This window comes from Lissotriton helveticus, chromosome 1_2 (genome assembly GCF_964261635.1).
Source record: "Lissotriton helveticus chromosome 1_2, aLisHel1.1, whole genome shotgun sequence".
In the NCBI taxonomy this organism is placed as follows: Eukaryota; Metazoa; Chordata; class Amphibia; order Caudata; family Salamandridae; genus Lissotriton; species Lissotriton helveticus.
The window spans coordinates 339,626,039-339,646,877 of record NC_136058.1 but is presented as its reverse complement, the minus strand read 5'-3'; the positions used below and the strand labels follow the sequence as shown (position 1 = coordinate 339,646,877).

At 45.2% G+C, this 20,839-nt stretch overlaps 36 non-coding genes across 36 annotated transcripts; 29 read left to right on the top strand and 7 right to left on the bottom strand.

The window, feature by feature from the left end:
* The first annotated feature begins 619 nt into the window (after positions 1–619).
* On the top strand, positions 620–705 carry TRNAY-GUA (transfer RNA tyrosine (anticodon GUA)). The gene is given in 2 exon segments: positions 620–656; positions 670–705. It is a non-coding gene; the product is annotated as a tRNA-Tyr (tRNA).
* A 613-nt stretch (positions 706–1,318) lies between these two features.
* TRNAA-CGC (transfer RNA alanine (anticodon CGC)) lies at positions 1,319–1,390 on the top strand. Its single transcript has one exon. It is a non-coding gene; the product is annotated as a tRNA-Ala (tRNA).
* A 756-nt stretch (positions 1,391–2,146) lies between these two features.
* On the top strand, positions 2,147–2,232 carry TRNAY-GUA (transfer RNA tyrosine (anticodon GUA)). Its single transcript is given in 2 exon segments — positions 2,147–2,183; positions 2,197–2,232. It is a non-coding gene; the product is annotated as a tRNA-Tyr (tRNA).
* A 613-nt stretch (positions 2,233–2,845) lies between these two features.
* TRNAA-CGC (transfer RNA alanine (anticodon CGC)) lies at positions 2,846–2,917 on the top strand. Its single transcript has one exon. It is a non-coding gene; the product is annotated as a tRNA-Ala (tRNA).
* Positions 2,918–3,112: 195 nt separating this feature from the next.
* Positions 3,113–3,185, bottom strand: TRNAM-CAU (transfer RNA methionine (anticodon CAU)). The gene has a single exon. It is a non-coding gene; the product is annotated as a tRNA-Met (tRNA).
* Positions 3,186–3,349: 164 nt separating this feature from the next.
* Positions 3,350–3,421, top strand: TRNAA-UGC (transfer RNA alanine (anticodon UGC)). Its single transcript has one exon. It is a non-coding gene; the product is annotated as a tRNA-Ala (tRNA).
* A 756-nt stretch (positions 3,422–4,177) lies between these two features.
* TRNAY-GUA (transfer RNA tyrosine (anticodon GUA)) lies at positions 4,178–4,263 on the top strand. Its single transcript is given in 2 exon segments — positions 4,178–4,214; positions 4,228–4,263. It is a non-coding gene; the product is annotated as a tRNA-Tyr (tRNA).
* A 613-nt stretch (positions 4,264–4,876) lies between these two features.
* On the top strand, positions 4,877–4,948 carry TRNAA-CGC (transfer RNA alanine (anticodon CGC)). Its single transcript has one exon. It is a non-coding gene; the product is annotated as a tRNA-Ala (tRNA).
* Positions 4,949–5,143: 195 nt separating this feature from the next.
* Positions 5,144–5,216, bottom strand: TRNAM-CAU (transfer RNA methionine (anticodon CAU)). Its single transcript has one exon. It is a non-coding gene; the product is annotated as a tRNA-Met (tRNA).
* Positions 5,217–5,380: 164 nt separating this feature from the next.
* TRNAA-UGC (transfer RNA alanine (anticodon UGC)) lies at positions 5,381–5,452 on the top strand. Its single transcript has one exon. It is a non-coding gene; the product is annotated as a tRNA-Ala (tRNA).
* Positions 5,453–6,208: 756 nt separating this feature from the next.
* TRNAY-GUA (transfer RNA tyrosine (anticodon GUA)) lies at positions 6,209–6,294 on the top strand. The gene is given in 2 exon segments: positions 6,209–6,245; positions 6,259–6,294. It is a non-coding gene; the product is annotated as a tRNA-Tyr (tRNA).
* A 613-nt stretch (positions 6,295–6,907) lies between these two features.
* On the top strand, positions 6,908–6,979 carry TRNAA-CGC (transfer RNA alanine (anticodon CGC)). The gene has a single exon. It is a non-coding gene; the product is annotated as a tRNA-Ala (tRNA).
* A 195-nt stretch (positions 6,980–7,174) lies between these two features.
* TRNAM-CAU (transfer RNA methionine (anticodon CAU)) lies at positions 7,175–7,247 on the bottom strand. Its single transcript has one exon. It is a non-coding gene; the product is annotated as a tRNA-Met (tRNA).
* Positions 7,248–7,411: 164 nt separating this feature from the next.
* TRNAA-UGC (transfer RNA alanine (anticodon UGC)) lies at positions 7,412–7,483 on the top strand. Its single transcript has one exon. It is a non-coding gene; the product is annotated as a tRNA-Ala (tRNA).
* A 756-nt stretch (positions 7,484–8,239) lies between these two features.
* On the top strand, positions 8,240–8,325 carry TRNAY-GUA (transfer RNA tyrosine (anticodon GUA)). The gene is given in 2 exon segments: positions 8,240–8,276; positions 8,290–8,325. It is a non-coding gene; the product is annotated as a tRNA-Tyr (tRNA).
* Positions 8,326–8,938: 613 nt separating this feature from the next.
* Positions 8,939–9,010, top strand: TRNAA-CGC (transfer RNA alanine (anticodon CGC)). The gene has a single exon. It is a non-coding gene; the product is annotated as a tRNA-Ala (tRNA).
* Positions 9,011–9,766: 756 nt separating this feature from the next.
* Positions 9,767–9,852, top strand: TRNAY-GUA (transfer RNA tyrosine (anticodon GUA)). Its single transcript is given in 2 exon segments — positions 9,767–9,803; positions 9,817–9,852. It is a non-coding gene; the product is annotated as a tRNA-Tyr (tRNA).
* A 613-nt stretch (positions 9,853–10,465) lies between these two features.
* TRNAA-CGC (transfer RNA alanine (anticodon CGC)) lies at positions 10,466–10,537 on the top strand. The gene has a single exon. It is a non-coding gene; the product is annotated as a tRNA-Ala (tRNA).
* A 195-nt stretch (positions 10,538–10,732) lies between these two features.
* On the bottom strand, positions 10,733–10,805 carry TRNAM-CAU (transfer RNA methionine (anticodon CAU)). The gene has a single exon. It is a non-coding gene; the product is annotated as a tRNA-Met (tRNA).
* A 164-nt stretch (positions 10,806–10,969) lies between these two features.
* TRNAA-UGC (transfer RNA alanine (anticodon UGC)) lies at positions 10,970–11,041 on the top strand. Its single transcript has one exon. It is a non-coding gene; the product is annotated as a tRNA-Ala (tRNA).
* Positions 11,042–11,797: 756 nt separating this feature from the next.
* Positions 11,798–11,883, top strand: TRNAY-GUA (transfer RNA tyrosine (anticodon GUA)). The gene is given in 2 exon segments: positions 11,798–11,834; positions 11,848–11,883. It is a non-coding gene; the product is annotated as a tRNA-Tyr (tRNA).
* Positions 11,884–12,496: 613 nt separating this feature from the next.
* Positions 12,497–12,568, top strand: TRNAA-CGC (transfer RNA alanine (anticodon CGC)). Its single transcript has one exon. It is a non-coding gene; the product is annotated as a tRNA-Ala (tRNA).
* A 756-nt stretch (positions 12,569–13,324) lies between these two features.
* On the top strand, positions 13,325–13,410 carry TRNAY-GUA (transfer RNA tyrosine (anticodon GUA)). Its single transcript is given in 2 exon segments — positions 13,325–13,361; positions 13,375–13,410. It is a non-coding gene; the product is annotated as a tRNA-Tyr (tRNA).
* Positions 13,411–14,023: 613 nt separating this feature from the next.
* TRNAA-CGC (transfer RNA alanine (anticodon CGC)) lies at positions 14,024–14,095 on the top strand. Its single transcript has one exon. It is a non-coding gene; the product is annotated as a tRNA-Ala (tRNA).
* Positions 14,096–14,290: 195 nt separating this feature from the next.
* TRNAM-CAU (transfer RNA methionine (anticodon CAU)) lies at positions 14,291–14,363 on the bottom strand. The gene has a single exon. It is a non-coding gene; the product is annotated as a tRNA-Met (tRNA).
* Positions 14,364–14,527: 164 nt separating this feature from the next.
* Positions 14,528–14,599, top strand: TRNAA-UGC (transfer RNA alanine (anticodon UGC)). The gene has a single exon. It is a non-coding gene; the product is annotated as a tRNA-Ala (tRNA).
* Positions 14,600–15,355: 756 nt separating this feature from the next.
* TRNAY-GUA (transfer RNA tyrosine (anticodon GUA)) lies at positions 15,356–15,441 on the top strand. Its single transcript is given in 2 exon segments — positions 15,356–15,392; positions 15,406–15,441. It is a non-coding gene; the product is annotated as a tRNA-Tyr (tRNA).
* Positions 15,442–16,054: 613 nt separating this feature from the next.
* On the top strand, positions 16,055–16,126 carry TRNAA-CGC (transfer RNA alanine (anticodon CGC)). Its single transcript has one exon. It is a non-coding gene; the product is annotated as a tRNA-Ala (tRNA).
* Positions 16,127–16,321: 195 nt separating this feature from the next.
* Positions 16,322–16,394, bottom strand: TRNAM-CAU (transfer RNA methionine (anticodon CAU)). Its single transcript has one exon. It is a non-coding gene; the product is annotated as a tRNA-Met (tRNA).
* A 164-nt stretch (positions 16,395–16,558) lies between these two features.
* On the top strand, positions 16,559–16,630 carry TRNAA-UGC (transfer RNA alanine (anticodon UGC)). Its single transcript has one exon. It is a non-coding gene; the product is annotated as a tRNA-Ala (tRNA).
* Positions 16,631–17,386: 756 nt separating this feature from the next.
* TRNAY-GUA (transfer RNA tyrosine (anticodon GUA)) lies at positions 17,387–17,472 on the top strand. Its single transcript is given in 2 exon segments — positions 17,387–17,423; positions 17,437–17,472. It is a non-coding gene; the product is annotated as a tRNA-Tyr (tRNA).
* A 613-nt stretch (positions 17,473–18,085) lies between these two features.
* On the top strand, positions 18,086–18,157 carry TRNAA-CGC (transfer RNA alanine (anticodon CGC)). Its single transcript has one exon. It is a non-coding gene; the product is annotated as a tRNA-Ala (tRNA).
* Positions 18,158–18,352: 195 nt separating this feature from the next.
* Positions 18,353–18,425, bottom strand: TRNAM-CAU (transfer RNA methionine (anticodon CAU)). Its single transcript has one exon. It is a non-coding gene; the product is annotated as a tRNA-Met (tRNA).
* Positions 18,426–18,589: 164 nt separating this feature from the next.
* Positions 18,590–18,661, top strand: TRNAA-UGC (transfer RNA alanine (anticodon UGC)). Its single transcript has one exon. It is a non-coding gene; the product is annotated as a tRNA-Ala (tRNA).
* Positions 18,662–19,417: 756 nt separating this feature from the next.
* Positions 19,418–19,503, top strand: TRNAY-GUA (transfer RNA tyrosine (anticodon GUA)). The gene is given in 2 exon segments: positions 19,418–19,454; positions 19,468–19,503. It is a non-coding gene; the product is annotated as a tRNA-Tyr (tRNA).
* A 613-nt stretch (positions 19,504–20,116) lies between these two features.
* On the top strand, positions 20,117–20,188 carry TRNAA-CGC (transfer RNA alanine (anticodon CGC)). Its single transcript has one exon. It is a non-coding gene; the product is annotated as a tRNA-Ala (tRNA).
* Positions 20,189–20,839: the final 651 nt, after the last annotated feature.

The following is a 20,839-nucleotide window of genomic DNA, read 5'->3' as shown; positions in this document are numbered from 1 at the left end:
GGGGCTATCTCATTTTTGATGCTTATAGAACCAAAGAATCTTACTTGTTTAAGCCATCAAAGTGATGATTAATCTTGGCAATCTTAATACATTTAGGATAGAAATCTGTGGCAGCCATCTTGGTCATTGGTAAGGGTTCTTCCTCTAAACCAGAGACTCTCTACAGTAGCTTCAAGAAAAACTGAATATGTTGCCTTTACTCTACTGATTTTTCCATTCTCTTTCCTTTCAAAAATGAACCCAAAATGCATGTTCTTGAAGCTGGGTGCGTGGTAATGACTCCCATAACTTTCTGTCATTTTTCTCACGGTTAAAGGCTTCCATCCATTTGCCACCAATGCTTCCTAAGGTCTTTGTATCAAAGTTCCTTTCCTTTCTGTAAAATTCATCATTGCGGCGCCCCTGCTTTTCACCAAGCCAAGACGGAACATCCACTTTGGTGTGAAATCCTCCTTTGAGGTGATAAGACGTAACTCACAGTGTGCTCTCAGAAGTGGTAGCTTTGAGAGGGAGCCGCGATTAATATTGATGATTTTCATCTGTCTGCTCCTGGTCCCCACCCCCCACAACCTTTCTTGAGCGAGAGGTAATTTCAGTGCTATGAGCTTCTGCTACCCCTCCTTCGATAGCTCAGTTGGTAGAGCGGAGGACTGTAGCATTAATTCGGGCATCCTTAGGTCGCTGGTTCAAATCCGGCTCGAAGGATTTTGTGGTTTCATTTCCATGTCTTTTGCTGTTAATCAACAATACCTTCCGTTGATTATGAAAAAGTCCCCGAGCTTCGATAAATACTGGAAAAGAAGCGTACTCTATCTGCTTTCAAAGGGAATTGATGACATAGTCATCGCTAGGGGAGGCGTGAAGAACAGTAAAGGAAACCTGCTGATCAAAACTGCTACCAAAGCATTGCATTAGTACATGTATGCCCTTGGCAGACTTCCAATTGCATTGCACCACGGTAGCTGCTTGGCAGCCAATCACACTGTGACTTGCCTTCAATTTGAGTGTCCACCGATGGGCAAGAGGGCATAGCCAATGGAATCATCCCCCGAAAGGCTGAGCAAGCTGGAAAGTAGACCAACAGTTTACACATTTGGGGAAATCCTGAGAAGTTTTGCATTCCAAACTGAGCAAATAAAAGCCCTGCCGGAGAATCGAACCCTGATTGCACTAAGTATATGCTCCATGAAGACAGCCCTCACGTAAGGCGTGGGCAATTTCATGCCTGACACTTTACATTCTAGTCTCAAATCGAGACTTTGCAGTCCGTGGGCTCCAGAGTCTCCTTGCATCCAGCAAAACTTTAGAGGGCAGTGGAGGGGATGTAGCTCAGTGGTAGAGCGCATGCTTCGCATGTATGAGGCCCCGGGTTCAATCCCCGGCATCTCCAGACTTTTGCCATGCTTATCTTGGATTTTGGCAGAAAACTAGGCTGGCTGTCAGTATTAAGGAAGAGATATGCCATGCAACTGGGATACGAACCCCACTTAAACTGTGAGACGTGTGCCTTGGAAAACCCCATGAAATGGGGCAATCTCATTTTTGATGCTTATAGAACCAAAGAATCTTACTTGTTTAAGCCATCAAAGTGATGATTAATCTTGGCAATCTTAATACATTTAGGATAGAAATCTGTGGCAGCCATCTTGGTCATTGGTAAGGGTTCTTCCTCTAAACCAGAGACTCTCTACAGTAGCTTCAAGAAAAACTGAATATGTTGCCTTTACTCTACTGATTTTTCCATTCTCTTTCCTTTCAAAAATGAACCCAAAATGCATGTTCTTGAAGCTGGGTGCGTGGTAATGACTCCCATAACTTTCTGTCATTTTTCTCACGGTTAAAGGCTTCCATCCATTTGCCACCAATGCTTCCTAAGGTCTTTGTATCAAAGTTCCTTTCCTTTCTGTAAAATTCATCATTGCGGCGCCCCTGCTTTTCACCAAGCCAAGACGGAACATCCACTTTGGTGTGAAATCCTCCTTTGAGGTGATAAGACGTAACTCACAGTGTGCTCTCAGAAGTGGTAGCTTTGAGAGGGAGCCGCGATTAATATTGATGATTTTCATCTGTCTGCTCCTGGTCCCCACCCCCCACAACCTTTCTTGAGCGAGAGGTAATTTCAGTGCTATGAGCTTCTGCTACCCCTCCTTCGATAGCTCAGTTGGTAGAGCGGAGGACTGTAGCATTAATTCGGGCATCCTTAGGTCGCTGGTTCAAATCCGGCTCGAAGGATTTTGTGGTTTCATTTCCATGTCTTTTGCTGTTAATCAACAATACCTTCCGTTGATTATGAAAAAGTCCCCGAGCTTCGATAAATACTGGAAAAGAAGCGTACTCTATCTGCTTTCAAAGGGAATTGATGACATAGTCATCGCTAGGGGAGGCGTGAAGAACAGTAATGGAAACCTGCTGATCAAAACTACTACCAAAGCATTGCATTAGTACATGTATGCCCTTGGCAGACTTCCAATTGCATTGCACCACGGTAGCTGCTTGGCAGCCAATCACACTGTGACTTGCCTTCAATTTGAGTGTCCACCGATGGGCAAGAGGGCATAGCCAATGGAATCATCCCCCGAAAGGCTGAGCAAGCTGGAAAGTAGACCAACAGTTTACACATTTGGGGAAATCCTGAGAAGTTTTGCATTCCAAACTGAGCAAATAAAAGCCCTGCCGGAGAATCGAACCCTGATTGCACTAAGTATATGCTCCATGAAGACAGCCCTCACGTAAGGCGTGGGCAATTTCATGCCTGACACTTTACATTCTAGTCTCAAATCGAGACTTTGCAGTCCGTGGGCTCCAGAGTCTCCTTGCATCCAGCAAAACTTTAGAGGGCCGTAGAGGGGATGTAGCTCAGTGGTAGAGCGCATGCTTCGCTTGTATGAGGCCCCGGGTTCAATCCCCGGCATCTCCAGGAGTCGCTGTTCTGTATCTCGGCTTTTTCCAGAAGGCTAGCCTGCCACCTTGTGGAAAGTTGAGGTTTCTCAGGCAGTTGGGGGGTCAGAACCCCACTTAAATAGGTTGCATTGAAAAATATTGTTTGAAATAGGCATAGTTTCCACTTTTCAAGAAAATCTGAGAATTTTGCTTGCCAAAAGGAGGAAATAAATGCCCTCTCTGAGGATCGAACTCAGGACCTTCAGATTATGAGACTGACGCGCTGCCTACTGCGCTAAGAAGGCTGCACACAAGCATCTCTAAACAAGACTATAGACCAGGAAGATAATCCAGGTGCGAGGCTTAAGGATTTTCCTGACTGAGACTTTATGCTGCAGTGTCAAGTGGGTTGACTTGGCAGACACTTACATTCAGGGTTTCCATGCATACAGTAAAACTTGGCATACAAGGGGATGTAGCTCAGTGGTAGAGCGCATGCTTTGCATGTATGAGGCCCCGGGTTCAATCCCCGGCATCTCCAGACTTTTGCCATGCTTATCTTGGATTTTGGCAGAAAACTAGGCTGGCTGTCAGTATTAAGGAAGAGATATGCCATGCAACTGGGATACGAACCCCACTTAAACTGTGAGACGTGTGCCTTGGAAAACCCCATGAAATGGGGCTATCTCATTTTTGATGCTTATAGAACCAAAGAATCTTACTTGTTTAAGCCATCAAAGTGATGATTAATCTTGGCAATCTTAATACATTTAGGATAGAAATCTGTGGCAGCCATCTTGGTCATTGGTAAGGGTTCTTCCTCTAAACCAGAGACTCTCTACAGTAGCTTCAAGAAAAACTGAATATGTTGCCTTTACTCTACTGATTTTTCCATTCTCTTTCCTTTCAAAAATGAACCCAAAATGCATGTTCTTGAAGCTGGGTGCGTGGTAATGACTCCCATAACTTTCTGTCATTTTTCTCACGGTTAAAGGCTTCCATCCATTTGCCACCAATGCTTCCTAAGGTCTTTGTATCAAAGTTCCTTTCATTTCTGTAAAATTCATCATTGCGGCGCCCCTGCTTTTCACCAAGCCAAGACGGAACATCCACTTTGGTGTGAAATCCTCCTTTGAGGTGATAAGACGTAACTCACAGTGTGCTCTCAGAAGTGGTAGCTTTGAGAGGGAGCCGCGATTAATATTGATGATTTTCATCTGTCTGCTCCTGGTCCCCACCCCCCACAACCTTTCTTGAGTGAGAGGTAATTTCAGTGCTATGAGCTTCTACTACCCCTCCTTCGATAGCTCAGTTGGTAGAGCGGAGGACTGTAGCATTAATTCGGGCATCCTTAGGTCGCTGGTTCAAATCCGGCTCGAAGGATTTTGTGGTTTCATTTCCATGTCTTTTGCTGTTAATCAACAATACCTTCCGTTGATTATGAAAAAGTCCCCGAGCTTCGATAAATACTGGAAAAGAAGCGTACTCTATCTGCTTTCAAAGGGAATTGATGACATAGTCATCGCTAGGGGAGGCGTGAAGAACAGTAAAGGAAACCTGCTGATCAAAACTGCTACCAAAGCATTGCATTAGTACATGTATGCCCTTGGCAGACTTCCAATTGCATTGCACCACGGTAGCTGCTTGGCAGCCAATCACACTGTGACTTGCCTTCAATTTGAGTGTCCACCGATGGGCAAGAGGGCATAGCCAATGGAATCATCCCCCGAAAGGCTGAGCAAGCTGGAAAGTAGACCAACAGTTTACACATTTGGGGAAATCCTGAGAAGTTTTGCATTCCAAACTGAGCAAATAAAAGCCCTGCCGGAGAATCGAACCCTGATTGCACTAAGTATATGCTCCATGAAGACAGCCCTCACGTAAGGCGTGGGCAATTTCATGCCTGACACTTTACATTCTAGTCTCAAATCGAGACTTTGCAGTCCGTGGGCTCCAGAGTCTCCTTGCATCCAGCAAAACTTTAGAGGGCAGTGGAGGGGATGTAGCTCAGTGGTAGAGCGCATGCTTCGCATGTATGAGGCCCCGGGTTCAATCCCTGGCATCTCCAGGAGTCGCTGTTCTGTATCTCGGCTTTTTCCAGAAGGCTAGCCTGCCACCTTGTGGAAAGTTGAGGTTTCTCAGGCAGTTGGGGGGTCAGAACCCCACTTAAATAGGTTGCATTGAAAAATATTGTTTGAAATAGGCATAGTTTCCACTTTTCAAGAAAATCTGAGAATTTTGCTTGCCAAAAGGAGGAAATAAATGCCCTCTCTGAGGATCGAACTCAGGACCTTCAGATTATGAGACTGACGCGCTGCCTACTGCGCTAAGAAGGCTGCACACAAGCATCTCTAAACAAGACTATAGACCAGGAAGATAATCCAGGTGCGAGGCTTAAGGATTTTCCTGACTGAGACTTTATGCTGCAGTGTCAAGGGGGTTGACTTGGCAGACACTTACATTCAGGGTTTCCATGCATACAGTAAAACTTGGCATACAAGGGGATGTAGCTCAGTGGTAGAGCGCATGCTTTGCATGTATGAGGCCCCGGGTTCAATCCCCGGCATCTCCAGACTTTTGCCATGCTTATCTTGGATTTTGGCAGAAAACTAGGCTGGCTGTCAGTATTAAGGAAGAGATATGTCATGCAACTGGGATACGAACCCCACTTAAACTGTGAGACGTGTGCCTTGGAAAACCCCATGAAATGGGGCTATCTCATTTTTGATGCTTATAGAACCAAAGAATCTTACTTGTTTAAGCCATCAAAGTGATGATTAATCTTGGCAATCTTAATACATTTAGGATAGAAATCTGTGGCAGCCATCTTGGTCATTGGTAAGGGTTCTTCCTCTAAACCAGAGACTCTCTACAGTAGCTTCAAGAAAAACTGAATATGTTGCCTTTACTCTACTGATTTTTCCATTCTCTTTCCTTTCAAAAATGAACCCAAAATGCATGTTCTTGAAGCTGGGTGCGTGGTAATGACTCCCATAACTTTCTGTCATTTTTCTCACGGTTAAAGGCTTCCATCCATTTGCCACCAATGCTTCCTAAGGTCTTTGTATCAAAGTTCCTTTCCTTTCTGTAAAATTCATCATTGCGGCGCCCCTGCTTTTCACCAAGCCAAGACGGAACATCCACTTTGGTGTGAAATCCTCCTTTGAGGTGATAAGACGTAACTCACAGTGTGCTCTCAGAAGTGGTAGCTTTGAGAGGGAGCCGCGATTAATATTGATGATTTTCATCTGTCTGCTCCTGGTCCCCACCCCCCACAACCTTTCTTGAGCGAGAGGTAATTTCAGTGCTATGAGCTTCTGCTACCCCTCCTTCGATAGCTCAGTTGGTAGAGCGGAGGACTGTAGCATTAATTCGGGCATCCTTAGGTCGCTGGTTCAAATCCGGCTCGAAGGATTTTGTGGTTTCATTTCCATGTCTTTTGCTGTTAATCAACAATACCTTCCGTTGATTATGAAAAAGTCCCCGAGCTTCGATAAATACTGGAAAAGAAGCGTACTCTATCTGCTTTCAAAGGGAATTGATGACATAGTCATCGCTAGGGGAGGCGTGAAGAACAGTAAAGGAAACCTGCTGATCAAAACTGCTACCAAAGCATTGCATTAGTACATGTATGCCCTTGGCAGACTTCCAATTGCATTGCACCACGGTAGCTGCTTGGCAGCCAATCACACTGTGACTTGCCTTCAATTTGAGTGTCCACCGATGGGCAAGAGGGCATAGCCAATGGAATCATCCCCCGAAAGGCTGAGCAAGCTGGAAAGTAGACCAACAGTTTACACATTTGGGGAAATCCTGAGAAGTTTTGCATTCCAAACTGAGCAAATAAAAGCCCTGCCGGAGAATCGAACCCTGATTGCACTAAGTATATGCTCCATGAAGACAGCCCTCACGTAAGGCGTGGGCAATTTCATCCCTGACACTTTACATTCTAGTCTCAAATCGAGACTTTGCAGTCCGTGGGCTCCAGAGTCTCCTTGCATCCAGCAAAACTTTAGAGGGCAGTGGAGGGGATGTAGCTCAGTGGTAGAGTGCATGCTTCGCATGTATGAGGCCCCGGGTTCAATCCCCGGCATCTCCAGGAGTCGCTGTTCTGTATCTCGGCTTTTTCCAGAAGGCTAGCCTGCCACCTTGTGGAAAGTTGAGGTTTCTCAGGCAGTTGGGGGGTCAGAACCCCACTTAAATAGGTTGCATTGAAAAATATTGTTTGAAATAGGCATAGTTTCCACTTTTCAAGAAAATCTGAGAATTTTGCTTGCCAAAAGGAGGAAATAAATGCCCTCTCTGAGGAACGAACTCAGGACCTTCAGATTATGAGACTGACGCGCTGCCTACTGCGCTAAGAAGGCTGCACACAAGCATCTCTAAACAAGACTATAGACCAGGAAGATAATCCAGGTGCGAGGCTTAAGGATTTTCCTGACTGAGACTTTATGCTGCAGTGTCAAGTGGGTTGACTTGGCAGACACTTACATTCAGGGTTTCCATGCATACAGTAAAACTTGGCATACAAGGGGATGTAGCTCAGTGGTAGAGCGCATGCTTTGCATGTATGAGGCCCCGGGTTCAATCCCCGGCATCTCCAGACTTTTGCCATGCTTATCTTGGATTTTGGCAGAAAACTAGGCTGGCTGTCAGTATTAAGGAAGAGATATGCCATGCAACTGGGATACGAACCCCACTTAAACTGTGAGACGTGTGCCTTGGAAAACCCCATGAAATGGGGCTATCTCATTTTTGATGCTTATAGAACCAAAGAATCTTACTTGTTTAAGCCATCAAAGTGATGATTAATCTTGGCAATCTTAATACATTTAGGATAGAAATCTGTGGCAGCCATCTTGGTCATTGGTAAGGGTTCTTCCTCTAAACCAGAGACTCTCTACAGTAGCTTCAAGAAAAACTGAATATGTTGCCTTTACTCTACTGATTTTTCCATTCTCTTTCCTTTCAAAAATGAACCCAAAATGCATGTTCTTGAAGCTGGGTGCGTGGTAATGACTCCCATAACTTTCTGTCATTTTTCTCACGGTTAAAGGCTTCCATCCATTTGCCACCAATGCTTCCTAAGGTCTTTGTATCAAAGTTCCTTTCCTTTCTGTAAAATTCATCATTGCGGCGCCCCTGCTTTTCACCAAGCCAAGACGGAACATCCACTTTGGTGTGAAATCCTCCTTTGAGGTGATAAGACGTAACTCACAGTGTGCTCTCAGAAGTGGTAGCTTTGAGAGGGAGCCGCGATTAATATTGATGATTTTCATCTGTCTGCTCCTGGTCCCCACCCCCCACAACCTTTCTTGAGCGAGAGGTAATTTCAGTGCTATGAGCTTCTGCTACCCCTCCTTCGATAGCTCAGTTGGTAGAGCGGAGGACTGTAGCATTAATTCGGGCATCCTTAGGTCGCTGGTTCAAATCCGGCTCGAAGGATTTTGTGGTTTCATTTCCATGTCTTTTGCTGTTAATCAACAATACCTTCCGTTGATTATGAAAAAGTCCCCGAGCTTTGATAAATACTGGAAAAGAAGCGTACTCTATCTGCTTTCAAAGGGAATTGATGACATAGTCATCGCTAGGGGAGGCGTGAAGAACAGTAAAGGAAACCTGCTGATCAAAACTGCTACCAAAGCATTGCATTAGTACATGTATGCCCTTGGCAGACTTCCAATTGCATTGCACAACGGTAGCTGCTTGGCAGCCAATCACACTGTGACTTGCCTTCAATTTGAGTGTCCACCGATGGGCAAGAGGGCATAGCCAATGGAATCATCCCCCGAAAGGCTGAGCAAGCTGGAAAGTAGACCAACAGTTTACACATTTGGGGAAATCCTGAGAAGTTTTGCATTCCAAACTGAGCAAATAAAAGCCCTGCCGGAGAATCGAACCCTGATTGCACTAAGTATATGCTCCATGAAGACAGCCCTCACGTAAGGCGTGGGCAATTTCATGCCTGACACTTTACATTCTAGTCTCAAATCGAGACTTTGCAGTCCGTGGGCTCCAGAGTCTCCTTGCATCCAGCAAAACTTTAGAGGGCAGTGGAGGGGATGTAGCTCAGTGGTAGAGCGCATGCTTCGCATGTATGAGGCCCCGGGTTCAATCCCCGGCATCTCCAGACTTTTGCCATGCTTATCTTGGATTTTGGCAGAAAACTAGGCTGGCTGTCAGTATTAAGGAAGAGATATGCCATGCAACTGGGATACGAACCCCACTTAAACTGTGAGACGTGTGCCTTGGAAAACCCCATGAAATGGGGCAATCTCATTTTTGATGCTTATAGAACCAAAGAATCTTACTTGTTTAAGCCATCAAAGTGATGATTAATCTTGGCAATCTTAATACATTTAGGATAGAAATCTGTGGCAGCCATCTTGGTCATTGGTAAGGGTTCTTCCTCTAAACCAGAGACTCTCTACAGTAGCTTCAAGAAAAACTGAATATGTTGCCTTTACTCTACTGATTTTTCCATTCTCTTTCCTTTCAAAAATGAACCCAAAATGCATGTTCTTGAAGCTGGGTGCGTGGTAATGACTCCCATAACTTTCTGTCATTTTTCTCACGGTTAAAGGCTTCCATCCATTTGCCACCAATGCTTCCTAAGGTCTTTGTATCAAAGTTCCTTTCCTTTCTGTAAAATTCATCATTGCGGCGCCCCTGCTTTTCACCAAGCCAAGACGGAACATCCACTTTGGTGTGAAATCCTCCTTTGAGGTGATAAGACGTAACTCACAGTGTGCTCTCAGAAGTGGTAGCTTTGAGAGGGAGCCGCGATTAATATTGATGATTTTCATCTGTCTGCTCCTGGTCCCCACCCCCCACAACCTTTCTTGAGCGAGAGGTAATTTCAGTGCTATGAGCTTCTGCTACCCCTCCTTCGATAGCTCAGTTGGTAGAGCGGAGGACTGTAGCATTAATTCGGGCATCCTTAGGTCGCTGGTTCAAATCCGGCTCGAAGGATTTTGTGGTTTCATTTCCATGTCTTTTGCTGTTAATCAACAATACCTTCCGTTGATTATGAAAAAGTCCCCGAGCTTCGATAAATACTGGAAAAGAAGCGTACTCTATCTGCTTTCAAAGGGAATTGATGACATAGTCATCGCTAGGGGAGGCGTGAAGAACAGTAAAGGAAACCTGCTGATCAAAACTGCTACCAAAGCATTGCATTAGTACATGTATGCCCTTGGCAGACTTCCAATTGCATTGCACCACGGTAGCTGCTTGGCAGCCAATCACACTGTGACTTGCCTTCAATTTGAGTGTCCACCGATGGGCAAGAGGGCATAGCCAATGGAATCATCCCCCGAAAGGCTGAGCAAGCTGGAAAGTAGACCAACAGTTTACACATTTGGGGAAATCCTGAGAAGTTTTGCATTCCAAACTGAGCAAATAAAAGCCCTGCCGGAGAATCGAACCCTGATTGCACTAAGTATATGCTCCATGAAGACAGCCCTCACGTAAGGCGTGGGCAATTTCATCCCTGACACTTTACATTCTAGTCTCAAATCGAGACTTTGCAGTCCGTGGGCTCCAGAGTCTCCTTGCATCCAGCAAAACTTTAGAGGGCAGTGGAGGGGATGCAGCTCAGTGGTAGAGTGCATGCTTCGCATGTATGAGGCCCCGGGTTCAATCCCCGGCATCTCCAGGAGTCGCTGTTCTGTATCTCGGCTTTTTCCAGAAGGCTAGCCTGCCACCTTGTGGAAAGTTGAGGTTTCTCAGGCAGTTGGGGGGTCAGAACCCCACTTAAATAGGTTGCATTGAAAAATATTGTTTGAAATAGGCATAGTTTCCACTTTTCAAGAAAATCTGAGAATTTTGCTTGCCAAAAGGAGGAAATAAATGCCCTCTCTGAGGAACGAACTCAGGACCTTCAGATTATGAGACTGACGCGCTGCCTACTGCGCTAAGAAGGCTGCACACAAGCATCTCTAAACAAGACTATAGACCAGGAAGATAATCCAGGTGCGAGGCTTAAGGATTTTCCTGACTGAGACTTTATGCTGCAGTGTCAAGTGGGTTGACTTGGCAGACACTTACATTCAGGGTTTCCATGCATACAGTAAAACTTGGCATACAAGGGGATGTAGCTCAGTGGTAGAGCGCATGCTTTGCATGTATGAGGCCCCGGGTTCAATCCCCGGCATCTCCAGACTTTTGCCATGCTTATCTTGGATTTTGGCAGAAAACTAGGCTGGCTGTCAGTATTAAGGAAGAGATATGCCATGCAACTGGGATACGAACCCCACTTAAACTGTGAGACGTGTGCCTTGGAAAACCCCATGAAATGGGGCTATCTCATTTTTGATGCTTATAGAACCAAAGAATCTTACTTGTTTAAGCCATCAAAGTGATGATTAATCTTGGCAATCTTAATACATTTAGGATAGAAATCTGTGGCAGCCATCTTGGTCATTGGTAAGGGTTCTTCCTCTAAACCAGAGACTCTCTACAGTAGCTTCAAGAAAAACTGAATATGTTGCCTTTACTCTACTGATTTTTCCATTCTCTTTCCTTTCAAAAATGAACCCAAAATGCATGTTCTTGAAGCTGGGTGCGTGGTAATGACTCCCATAACTTTCTGTCATTTTTCTCACGGTTAAAGGCTTCCATCCATTTGCCACCAATGCTTCCTAAGGTCTTTGTATCAAAGTTCCTTTCCTTTCTGTAAAATTCATCATTGCGGCGCCCCTGCTTTTCACCAAGCCAAGACGGAACATCCACTTTGGTGTGAAATCCTCCTTTGAGGTGATAAGACGTAACTCACAGTGTGCTCTCAGAAGTGGTAGCTTTGAGAGGGAGCCGCGATTAATATTGATGATTTTCATCTGTCTGCTCCTGGTCCCCACCCCCCACAACCTTTCTTGAGCGAGAGGTAATTTCAGTGCTATGAGCTTCTGCTACCCCTCCTTCGATAGCTCAGTTGGTAGAGCGGAGGACTGTAGCATTAATTCGGGCATCCTTAGGTCGCTGGTTCAAATCCGGCTCGAAGGATTTTGTGGTTTCATTTCCATGTCTTTTGCTGTTAATCAACAATACCTTCCGTTGATTATGAAAAAGTCCCCGAGCTTTGATAAATACTGGAAAAGAAGCGTACTCTATCTGCTTTCAAAGGGAATTGATGACATAGTCATCGCTAGGGGAGGCGTGAAGAACAGTAAAGGAAACCTGCTGATCAAAACTGCTACCAAAGCATTGCATTAGTACATGTATGCCCTTGGCAGACTTCCAATTGCATTGCACCACGGTAGCTGCTTGGCAGCCAATCACACTGTGACTTGCCTTCAATTTGAGTGTCCACCGATGGGCAAGAGGGCATAGCCAATGGAATCATCCCCCGAAAGGCTGAGCAAGCTGGAAAGTAGACCAACAGTTTACACATTTGGGGAAATCCTGAGAAGTTTTGCATTCCAAACTGAGCAAATAAAAGCCCTGCCGGAGAATCGAACCCTGATTGCACTAAGTATATGCTCCATGAAGACAGCCCTCACGTAAGGCGTGGGCAATTTCATGCCTGACACTTTACATTCTAGTCTCAAATCGAGACTTTGCAGTCCGTGGGCTCCAGAGTCTCCTTGCATCCAGCAAAACTTTAGAGGGCAGTGGAGGGGATGTAGCTCAGTGGTAGAGCGCATGTTTCGCATGTATGAGGCCCCGGGTTCAATCCCCGGCATCTCCAGACTTTTGCCATGCTTATCTTGGATTTTGGCAGAAAACTAGGCTGGCTGTCAGTATTAAGGAAGAGATATGCCATGCAACTGGGATACGAACCCCACTTAAACTGTGAGACGTGTGCCTTGGAAAACCCCATGAAATGGGGCAATCTCATTTTTGATGCTTATAGAACCAAAGAATCTTACTTGTTTAAGCCATCAAAGTGATGATTAATCTTGGCAATCTTAATACATTTAGGATAGAAATCTGTGGCAGCCATCTTGGTCATTGGTAAGGGTTCTTCCTCTAAACCAGAGACTCTCTACAGTAGCTTCAAGAAAAACTGAATATGTTGCCTTTACTCTACTGATTTTTCCATTCTCTTTCCTTTCAAAAATGAACCCAAAATGCATGTTCTTGAAGCTGGGTGCGTGGTAATGACTCCCATAACTTTCTGTCATTTTTCTCACGGTTAAAGGCTTCCATCCATTTGCCACCAATGCTTCCTAAGGTCTTTGTATCAAAGTTCCTTTCCTTTCTGTAAAATTCATCATTGCGGCGCCCCTGCTTTTCACCAAGCCAAGACGGAACATCCACTTTGGTGTGAAATCCTCCTTTGAGGTGATAAGACGTAACTCACAGTGTGCTCTCAGAAGTGGTAGCTTTGAGAGGGAGCCGCGATTAATATTGATGATTTTCATCTGTCTGCTCCTGGTCCCCACCCCCCACAACCTTTCTTGAGCGAGAGGTAATTTCAGTGCTATGAGCTTCTGCTACCCCTCCTTCGATAGCTCAGTTGGTAGAGCGGAGGACTGTAGCATTAATTCGGGCATCCTTAGGTCGCTGGTTCAAATCCGGCTCGAAGGATTTTGTGGTTTCATTTCCATGTCTTTTGCTGTTAATCAACAATACCTTCCGTTGATTATGAAAAAGTCCCCGAGCTTCGATAAATACTGGAAAAGAAGCGTACTCTATCTGCTTTCAAAGGGAATTGATGACATAGTCATCGCTAGGGGAGGCGTGAAGAACAGTAATGGAAACCTGCTGATCAAAACTGCTACCAAAGCATTGCATTAGTACATGTATGCCCTTGGCAGACTTCCAATTGCATTGCACCACGGTAGCTGCTTGGCAGCCAATCACACTGTGACTTGCCTTCAATTTGAGTGTCCACCGATGGGCAAGAGGGCATAGCCAATGGAATCATCCCCCGAAAGGCTGAGCAAGCTGGAAAGTAGACCAACAGTTTACACATTTGGGGAAATCCTGAGAAGTTTTGCATTCCAAACTGAGCAAATAAAAGCCCTGCCGGAGAATCGAACCCTGATTGCACTAAGTATATGCTCCATGAAGACAGCCCTCACGTAAGGCGTGGGCAATTTCATGCCTGACACTTTACATTCTAGTCTCAAATCGAGACTTTGCAGTCCGTGGGCTCCAGAGTCTCCTTGCATCCAGCAAAACTTTAGAGGGCAGTAGAGGGGATGTAGCTCAGTGGTAGAGCGCATGCTTCGCTTGTATGAGGCCCCGGGTTCAATCCCCGGCATCTCCAGGAGTCGCTGTTCTGTATCTCGGCTTTTTCCAGAAGGCTAGCCTGCCACCTTGTGGAAAGTTGAGGTTTCTCAGGCAGTTGGGGGGTCAGAACCCCACTTAAATAGGTTGCATTGAAAAATATTGTTTGAAATAGGCATAGTTTCCACTTTTCAAGAAAATCTGAGAATTTTGCTTGCCAAAAGGAGGAAATAAATGCCCTCTCTGAGGATCGAACTCAGGACCTTCAGATTATGAGACTGACGCGCTGCCTACTGCGCTAAGAAGGCTGCACACAAGCATCTCTAAACAAGACTATAGACCAGGAAGATAATCCAGGTGCGAGGCTTAAGGATTTTCCTGACTGAGACTTTATGCTGCAGTGTCAAGTGGGTTGACTTGGCAGACACTTACATTCAGGGTTTCCATGCAGACAGTAAAACTTGGCATACAAGGGGATGTAGCTCAGTGGTAGAGCGCATGCTTTGCATGTATGAGGCCCCGGGTTCAATCCCCGGCATCTCCAGACTTTTGCCATGCTTATCTTGGATTTTGGCAGAAAACTAGGCTGGCTGTCAGTATTAAGGAAGAGATATGCCATGCAACTGGGATACGAACCCCACTTAAACTGTGAGACGTGTGCCTTGGAAAACCCCATGAAATGGGGCTATCTCATTTTTGATGCTTATAGAACCAAAGAATCTTACTTGTTTAAGCCATCAAAGTGATGATTAATCTTGGCAATCTTAATACATTTAGGATAGAAATCTGTGGCAGTCATCTTGGTCATTGGTAAGGGTTCTTCCTCTAAACCAGAGACTCTCTACAGTAGCTTCAAGAAAAACTGAATATGTTGCCTTTACTCTACTGATTTTTCCATTCTCTTTCCTTTCAAAAATGAACCCAAAATGCATGTTCTTGAAGCTGGGTGCGTGGTAATGACTCCCATAACTTTCTGTCATTTTTCTCACGGTTAAAGGCTTCCATCCATTTGCCACCAATGCTTCCTAAGGTCTTTGTATCAAAGTTCCTTTCCTTTCTGTAAAATTCATCATTGCGGCGCCCCTGCTTTTCACCAAGCCAAGACGGAACATCCACTTTGGTGTGAAATCCTCCTTTGAGGTGATAAGACGTAACTCACAGTGTGCTCTCAGAAGTGGTAGCTTTGAGAGGGAGCCGCGATTAATATTGATGATTTTCATCTGTCTGCTCCTGGTCCCCACCCCCCACAACCTTTCTTGAGCGAGAGGTAATTTCAGTGCTATGAGCTTCTGCTACCCCTCCTTCGATAGCTCAGTTGGTAGAGCGGAGGACTGTAGCATTAATTCGGGCATCCTTAGGTCGCTGGTTCAAATCCGGCTCGAAGGATTTTGTGGTTTCATTTCCATGTCTTTTGCTGTTAATCAACAATACCTTCCGTTGATTATGAAAAAGTCCCCGAGCTTCGATAAATACTGGAAAAGAAGCGTACTCTATCTGCTTTCAAAGGGAATTGATGACATAGTCATCGCTAGGGGAGGCGTGAAGAACAGTAAAGGAAACCTGCTGAACAAAACTGCTACCAAAGCATTGCATTAGTACATGTATGCCCTTGGCAGACTTCCAATTGCATTGCACCACGGTAGCTGCTTGGCAGCCAATCACACTGTGACTTGCCTTCAATTTGAGTGTCCACCGATGGGCAAGAGGGCATAGCCAATGGAATCATCCCCCGAAAGGCTGAGCAAGCTGGAAAGTAGACCAACAGTTTACACATTTGGGGAAATCCTGAGAAGTTTTGCATTCCAAACTGAGCAAATAAAAGCCCTGCCGGAGAATCGAACCCTGATTGCACTAAGTATATGCTCCATGAAGACAGCCCTCACGTAAGGCGTGGGCAATTTCATGCCTGACACTTTACATTCTAGTCTCAAATCGAGACTTTGCAGTCCGTGGGCTCCAGAGTCTCCTTGCATCCAGCAAAACTTTAGAGGGCAGTGGAGGGGATGTAGCTCAGTGGTAGAGCGCATGCTTCGCATGTATGAGGCCCCGGGTTCAATCCCCGGCATCTCCAGGAGTCGCTGTTCTGTATCTCGGCTTTTTCCAGAAGGCTAGCCTGCCACCTTGTGGAAAGTTGAGGTTTCTCAGGCAGTTGGGGGGTCAGAACCCCACTTAAATAGGTTGCATTGAAAAATATTGTTTGAAATAGGCATAGTTTCCACTTTTCAAGAAAATCTGAGAATTTTGCTTGCCAAAAGGAGGAAATAAATGCCCTCTCTGAGGATCGAACTCAGGACCTTCAGATTATGAGACTGACACGCTGCCTACTGCGCTAAGAAGGCTGCACACAAGCATCTCTAAACAAGACTATAGACCAGGAAGATAATCCAGGTGCGAGGCTTAAGGATTTTCCTGACTGAGACTTTATGCTGCAGTGTCAAGTGGGTTGACTTGGCAGACACTTACATTCAGGGTTTCCATGCATACAGTAAAACTTGGCATACAAGGGGATGTAGCTCAGTGGTAGAGCGCATGCTTTGCATGTATGAGGCCCCGGGTTCAATCCCCGGCATCTCCAGACTTTTGCCATGCTTATCTTGGATTTTGGCAGAAAACTAGGCTGGCTGTCAGTATTAAGGAAGAGATATGCCATGCAACTGGGATACGAACCCCACTTAAACTGTGAGACGTGTGCCTTGGAAAACCCCATGAAATGGGGCTATCTCATTTTTGATGCTTATAGAACCAAAGAATCTTACTTGTTTAAGCCATCAAAGTGATGATTAATCTTGGCAATCTTAATACATTTAGGATAGAAATCTGTGGCAGCCATCTTGGTCATTGGTAAGGGTTCTTCCTCTAAACCAGAGACTCTCTACAGTAGCTTCAAGAAAAACTGAATATGTTGCCTTTACTCTACTGATTTTTCCATTCTCTTTCCTTTCAAAAATGAACCCAAAATGCATGTTCTTGAAGCTGGGTGCGTGGTAATGACTCCCATAACTTTCTGTCATTTTTCTCACGGTTAAAGGCTTCCATCCATTTGCCACCAATGCTTCCTAAGGTCTTTGTATCAAAGTTCCTTTCCTTTCTGTAAAATTCATCATTGCGGCGCCCCTGCTTTTCACCAAGCCAAGACGGAACATCCACTTTGGTGTGAAATCCTCCTTTGAGGTGATAAGACGTAACTCACAGTGTGCTCTCAGAAGTGGTAGCTTTGAGAGGGAGCCGCGATTAATATTGATGATTTTCATCTGTCTGCTCCTGGTCCCCACCCCCCACAACCTTTCTTGAGCGAGAGGTAATTTCAGTGCTATGAGCTTCTGCTACCCCTCCTTCGATAGCTCAGTTGGTAGAGCGGAGGACTGTAGCATTAATTCGGGCATCCTTAGGTCGCTGGTTCAAATCCGGCTCGAAGGATTTTGTGGTTTCATTTCCATGTCTTTTGCTGTTAATCAACAATACCTTCCGTTGATTATGAAAAAGTCCCCGAGCTTCGATAAATACTGGAAAAGAAGCGTACTCTATCTGCTTTCAAAGGGAATTGATGACATAGTCATCGCTAGGGGAGGCGTGAAGAACAGTAAAGGAAACCTGCTGAACAAAACTGCTACCAAAGCATTGCATTAGTACATGTATGCCCTTGGCAGACTTCCAATTGCATTGCACCACGGTAGCTGCTTGGCAGCCAATCACACTGTGACTTGCCTTCAATTTGAGTGTCCACCGATGGGCAAGAGGGCATAGCCAATGGAATCATCCCCCGAAAGGCTGAGCAAGCTGGAAAGTAGACCAACAGTTTACACATTTGGGGAAATCCTGAGAAGTTTTGCATTCCAAACTGAGCAAATAAAAGCCCTGCCGGAGAATCGAACCCTGATTGCACTAAGTATATGCTCCATGAAGACAGCCCTCACGTAAGGCGTGGGCAATTTCATGCCTGACACTTTACATTCTAGTCTCAAATCGAGACTTTGCAGTCCGTGGGCTCCAGAGTCTCCTTGCATCCAGCAAAACTTTAGAGGGCAGTGGAGGGGATGTAGCTCAGTGGTAGAGCGCATGCTTCGCATGTATGAGGCCCCGGGTTCAATCCCCGGCATCTCCAGGAGTCGCTGTTCTGTATCTTGGCTTTTTCCAGAAGGCTAGCCTGCCACCTTGTGGAAAGTTGAGGTTTCTCAGGCAGTTGGGGGGTCAGAACCCCACTTAAATAGGTTGCATTGAAAAATATTGTTTGAAATAGGCATAGTTTCCACTTTTCAAGAAAATCTGAGAATTTTGCTTGCCAAAAGGAGGAAATAAATGCCCTCTCTGAGGATCGAACTCAGGACCTTCAGATTATGAGACTGACACGCTGCCTACTGCGCTAAGAAGGCTGCACACAAGCATCTCTAAACAAGACTATAGACCAGGAAGATAATCCAGGTGCGAGGCTTAAGGATTTTCCTGACTGAGACTTTATGCTGCAGTGTCAAGTGGGTTGACTTGGCAGACACTTACATTCAGGGTTTCCATGCATACAGTAAAACTTGGCATACAAGGGGATGTAGCTCAGTGGTAGAGCGCATGCTTTGCATGTATGAGGCCCCGGGTTCAATCCCCGGCATCTCCAGACTTTTGCCATGCTTATCTTGGATTTTGGCAGAAAACTAGGCTGGCTGTCAGTATTAAGGAAGAGATATGCCATGCAACTGGGATACGAACCCCACTTAAACTGTGAGACGTGTGCCTTGGAAAACCCCATGAAATGGGGCTATCTCATTTTTGATGCTTATAGAACCAAAGAATCTTACTTGTTTAAGCCATCAAAGTGATGATTAATCTTGGCAATCTTAATACATTTAGGATAGAAATCTGTGGCAGCCATCTTGGTCATTGGTAAGGGTTCTTCCTCTAAACCAGAGACTCTCTACAGTAGCTTCAAGAAAAACTGAATATGTTGCCTTTACTCTACTGATTTTTCCATTCTCTTTCCTTTCAAAAATGAACCCAAAATGCATGTTCTTGAAGCTGGGTGCGTGGTAATGACTCCCATAACTTTCTGTCATTTTTCTCACGGTTAAAGGCTTCCATCCATTTGCCACCAATGCTTCCTAAGGTCTTTGTATCAAAGTTCCTTTCCTTTCTGTAAAATTCATCATTGCGGCGCCCCTGCTTTTCACCAAGCCAAGACGGAACATCCACTTTGGTGTGAAATCCTCCTTTGAGGTGATAAGACGTAACTCACAGTGTGCTCTCAGAAGTGGTAGCTTTGAGAGGGAGCCGCGATTAATATTGATGATTTTCATCTGTCTGCTCCTGGTCCCCACCCCCCACAACCTTTCTTGAGCGAGAGGTAATTTCAGTGCTATGAGCTTCTGCTACCCCTCCTTCGATAGCTCAGTTGGTAGAGCGGAGGACTGTAGCATTAATTCGGGCATCCTTAGGTCGCTGGTTCAAATCCGGCTCGAAGGATTTTGTGGTTTCATTTCCATGTCTTTTGCTGTTAATCAACAATACCTTCCGTTGATTATGAAAAAGTCCCCGAGCTTTGATAAATACTGGAAAAGAAGCGTACTCTATCTGCTTTCAAAGGGAATTGATGACATAGTCATCGCTAGGGGAGGCGTGAAGAACAGTAAAGGAAACCTGCTGATCAAAACTGCTACCAAAGCATTGCATTAGTACATGTATGCCCTTGGCAGACTTCCAATTGCATTGCACCACGGTAGCTGCTTGGCAGCCAATCACACTGTGACTTGCCTTCAATTTGAGTGTCCACCGATGGGCAAGAGGGCATAGCCAATGGAATCATCCCCCGAAAGGCTGAGCAAGCTGGAAAGTAGACCAACAGTTTACACATTTGGGGAAATCCTGAGAAGTTTTGCATTCCAAACTGAGCAAATAAAAGCCCTGCCGGAGAATCGAACCCTGATTGCACTAAGTATATGCTCCATGAAGACAGCCCTCACGTAAGGCGTGGGCAATTTCATGCCTGACACTTTACATTCTAGTCTCAAATCGAGACTTTGCAGTCCGTGGGCTCCAGAGTCTCCTTGCATCCAGCAAAACTTTAGAGGGCAGTGGAGGGGATGTAGCTCAGTGGTAGAGCGCATGCTTCGCATGTATGAGGCCCCGGGTTCAATCCCCGGTATCTCCAGACTTTTGCCATGCTTATCTTGGATTTTGGCAGAAAACTAGGCTGGCTGTCAGTATTAAGGAAGAGATATGCCATGCAACTGGGATACGAACCCCACTTAAACTGTGAGACGTGTGCCTTGGAAAACCCCATGAAATGGGGCAATCTCATTTTTGATGCTTATAGAACCAAAGAATCTTACTTGTTTAAGCCATCAAAGTGATGATTAATCTTGGCAATCTTAATACATTTAGGATAGAAATCTGTGGCAGCCATCTTGGTCATTGGTAAGGGTTCTTCCTCTAAACCAGAGACTCTCTACAGTAGCTTCAAGAAAAACTGAATATGTTGCCTTTACTCTACTGATTTTTCCATTCTCTTTCCTTTCAAAAATGAACCCAAAATGCATGTTCTTGAAGCTGGGTGCGTGGTAATGACTCCCATAACTTTCTGTCATTTTTCTCACGGTTAAAGGCTTCCATCCATTTGCCACCAATGCTTCCTAAGGTCTTTGTATCAAAGTTCCTTTCCTTTCTGTAAAATTCATCATTGCGGCGCCCCTGCTTTTCACCAAGCCAAGACGGAACATCCACTTTGGTGTGAAATCCTCCTTTGAGGTGATAAGACGTAACTCACAGTGTGCTCTCAGAAGTGGTAGCTTTGAGAGGGAGC